A 4,161-nucleotide genomic window follows, 5' to 3' on the forward strand; every position below is an offset into this window, starting at 1 on the left:
TAGAATTGCGAAATCCAGAGCAGCGCGTAGAAGCGCAGGCTGCGCACAATTATGCGCAGGCTGCGCACTCAGACTGACAGCAGCATCTTGCGAAGGCCATATCTCTCTCGTTTCTTGGACAAACGAGGCTTGTGACCTACCGTTGGAAAGCTAAGATCACAAGCTTTCACCTCCAATTGGCCTTGCGTCGATACGAGCTCTAGAACTCGAGATATATCCATTTGAAGTTGACCCTTGTGAAACCGAGTTTTCAATTCTTCATTTTGGCTCTTGTTTGTCTATGCCAAGGCATCAAATCTTCCATTAGCTTATTTTTCTTGACTTTTCACCTATTCCATTGGCTTACCTTTGTGTCTCCTCCTTCACCTTGGTAAGTTATAAGCTAAGGCTCTAAAATTACAACCAAAAGTGCAAACCGGTATATTACAACAAGTCCCACTAAAACACGGTATCAAGCATGTTTATTGTGATAACATTAACCTATTGACTCGTCACAATTTGACACTATCAAATTCCCCCACACTTGGACTTTACTCGTCCCGAGTAAAACTCAAGACTAAGTAGGGAGGTACACAAGTCCATCAAGTGAGTGTAGGAGAATCCGATCACTCTTCCCTTACCTCTTCCTTCTTATGTCTCCCTCTTGAACAATCCACCGATTAAAAGGAAAATCTAGACTCAAAGTTTTTGCACACACTCTTCACTCACTCACCCTCCTTATACCATCCCTCACACAAGACACGACACAACTCCAACTCCGACACATCACGCAACTCCACCCTTCTTATATCACCAAAGTAGAAGTGGTCACTCTTGCCTTATCCCAAGGCAATAGCAAAGTGACCTAAACAATCCTCCAACTCATTCATCTTCCCCTTATATCACCCCCTTATCACTCCATAAAAATTGTAAGATCATGCTACTTGGTTGGCCAAACACCCTTAAGAATCAACAACTCAAGTAGCCAATCGGAAAAACCACCAATTTGAAGCAAATTTTTGTGACACAAAAAGAAATTAAGTCCTAAAAACTAGCCTCCTTCCAAGACCCTCCTTATCACTCCCTTCTTGTCCCTCCATATTTTTGGTGTTGCCTTTTTCAATTTTTTTTTTTCATTTTTTTGTTGAAAATCTCTCATTTTGCCTAAGGTGCCCTTTCGGGTTTTCACCTTAGCTTTTCCTTTCCTCTCATGGTGGCCAGCAACTCAATTTTTCATTTTGCCCGTAACGCCCTTTCGGGTTTTCATTCCGTCCTCGGCCACCTTCCCAATCTTGCCTTAGGTGCCCACCCTTGTGGGTTTTCACCTAGCCGGGATTTTCGTTTTTTTTTTTTTTTTTTTTTTTTTTTTTTTTTTTTTCAAAACAATGCATCAACTTATGAAATAAAGCTTACATATATTACAAATAATCTCCTCCCCCACACTTAGTTTCCACATTGTCCTCAATGTGGAGGAGAGTACTAGAAATGCAAAGGAGAGTAAAGGAATGTGAAAGGAGTACGGGTTGCCTCCCGTAAAGCGCTTTTGGTTTTCGTCGTTTGCTCGACGCCTTTTCAACATTTTTCTTCTTCAAGAATCAAGAGCGGAACAACGCATCGCCCTTAGTAACTTGTCATACACACTAGCCCATAAACAAGAGGCATGACCATAGCATAGATCACCCACATAGCAAGCATAAGTAAGGAAATAGTAAACACAAGATAATTGTCTCAAGTTTTCATACCCAAGGAACGGTTTCTTGTCACGATAAGGCTCTTTGAATGATGGAATGGACTTGGTGAAGACCAAGTAAGAATAAGGGGACTCATGAGCTTCTTTGGGTGATAACCTTGATGGCTTTTCAAAACAAATTTGAGGTGGTTCCTCCTTGAGGGGGTAAACCTCTACAAACTCATTTTCCATTCCCTCTTTTGCATATTCCTTGACCCCCACACTTGTAAGTTTCATAATTTTTGAAGGGTCACAAACATCTTCAAGAGCTACCACCTTCTCTTTTTCTATCACAACCACCTCACAAATCATTGGTCCTTCCTCATTCCTCTCAAACACATCACTCCTTGATTTCACAAGGGTAAATTCCGGACAAGAGTTACTATGAATCAAGGAGTTGTTACCAAGATGTGAGGCATCAACTTCGGTACAAGGAATGTGAATAGGGATCTCAATGGATGGAAATGCCAAAGAAGGTTTCAAGTCACACATATCATCTTCCTCATCAAATAGACCCTCAAAATAAGAGTTGTCAAAGGTGCAAACAACCTCTTCCTCAACCTTACTTCCCTCATGTTCATCTTGTTCAACAATTTGACCCAATGAATCCTCACACGACAACTCCTCACCAAGGCTACTAAGGACCGAGGAGTTGTCCTCATCCACATGATTATTACTCGAGGAACCATCATCACTAGTGCACAAGGTGTCGGTAGATAGCATAACGGGGGAGTGGCATGGAAGTGTGGTGAAAACATAAGCATCCTTCTCATCATCCCAAAAACAATACTCTTTATAAGAGTAGCTCGTATCAAGATTAAGGGGAGGAGGGTTTTCAACCTCAAGATCATTCTCTTTATCATAGGAACCATCATCAAAACACTCATTGTCTATTGAAGGTGTATCATGAGTGGGAATTATCTCACTTTGTTGGTATTGGGTTTGACAAGAGTTTTGGAACTCCCATTTCCTAGTAAGATTGATTAAGTAGTGGAAGAGTTCCCATTTATCCTCACAACTCCATTCAAAGAATCTCCCATTACTCAAGATATGCACACGAGACACATACTCCTCATTCAAACCACAATAAACCATACGATCAAGCTCCCATGAGTCAAAAGAATAATTGCATTGCAAGAAATATTGCTCAAGTCTATCAAAATAATTGCAAAAAAATTCATCCTCATCTTGTGCAAAATAGATCTTAGCCATTTAATCAAACAAGTAAATAATCTATGACAAATAAATGAGTCCTAGTATTTACAAAGACTAACTACACTAATTAAAGACCAATAGTTAAAAACAAGCTTTAGCTATGTTGCCTTCCCCGGCAACGGCGCCAAAATTTGATAGGGAGTAAACTAGGTCGTCAAAATACTAGAATTAACCTACCAAATTAACAATTTATAAGCCAAACTCGACTCTACACTATGCAATTAAGAATAGTAGTAAAGGGAAGTAAGGGTCGAACCCAAGAGAAGGACTTTTAAGCTAAAAACTCGAATTGTAAACTATTGACTACTAATTAAGACTCTATGGACTAATCAAGACACTAACCACAATTAAGACCTACTAATTATGTTTATCAACAAACAATGATTATGAACAATGGTTAACATGTAGTATGACATAAATGGAGAAAGTTTGGTTTTGAAGTAGCATAAGGAAAAGTAAAGATGCAATTTTTATCATAGAAGCAAAACAACAAACACTAGATATGCAACAATCAAATATGGGAAAGACTTGGTGTAATTCTTTCTTAGTAATCCAACAATGACAAAATTTGACTCTTTTCTCTCTATTGTTATCTATCCAATACTATCATCTCAAGAAATTGACACACACAATTAAACCATATATGTGAGTCCTTCAATTCCAACCACAACTCATTAAACCATGAATGAAAACTAGAATTGAGCATGAAGCTTTTGCCAAGAGATGTAAGCTAGAATCAAATCCTACTAGATTAAACCATGCTAGCAAGAAAAGACATGTAATTTCCTACTTGAAATATGAATCCTTTAAACCAAATCAACATACAACAAGTTTGCTCCAAACAATTCTAGATAGATTAAACCATTTCTCTAGAATTTGCAATAGTTGGGTAAATAAGATGCAAGAGTGATCAATTCATACATTCATTTACTCAACATAAGAATTTAAGAACAAAGGAAAGAACAATAGATAAATTGAGAGAGATTTAGGAGTCTTACAACATTAAAGTTGGATACTTTGATCAAATTACACCAAGTAAAGAAAGATTAGCCTTCCATAATTTGCTTACAACCCATAAAATGAAGAAAGATTAACATGAATTAAGGAAAGATTAAGTTTTAATTATTACAAGATTAAAGCCAAGCATGAGATCTTAATGGTAAGGAGGTTGTATGATGTGAGTAGGAATCCCCCCTTTTAGATCTCAAAATTCTAGATATATATATGGAGGCACGAGA

Source organism: Silene latifolia, chromosome 3 (genome assembly GCF_048544455.1).
Source record: "Silene latifolia isolate original U9 population chromosome 3, ASM4854445v1, whole genome shotgun sequence".
Taxonomy (NCBI): domain Eukaryota; kingdom Viridiplantae; phylum Streptophyta; class Magnoliopsida; order Caryophyllales; family Caryophyllaceae; genus Silene; species Silene latifolia.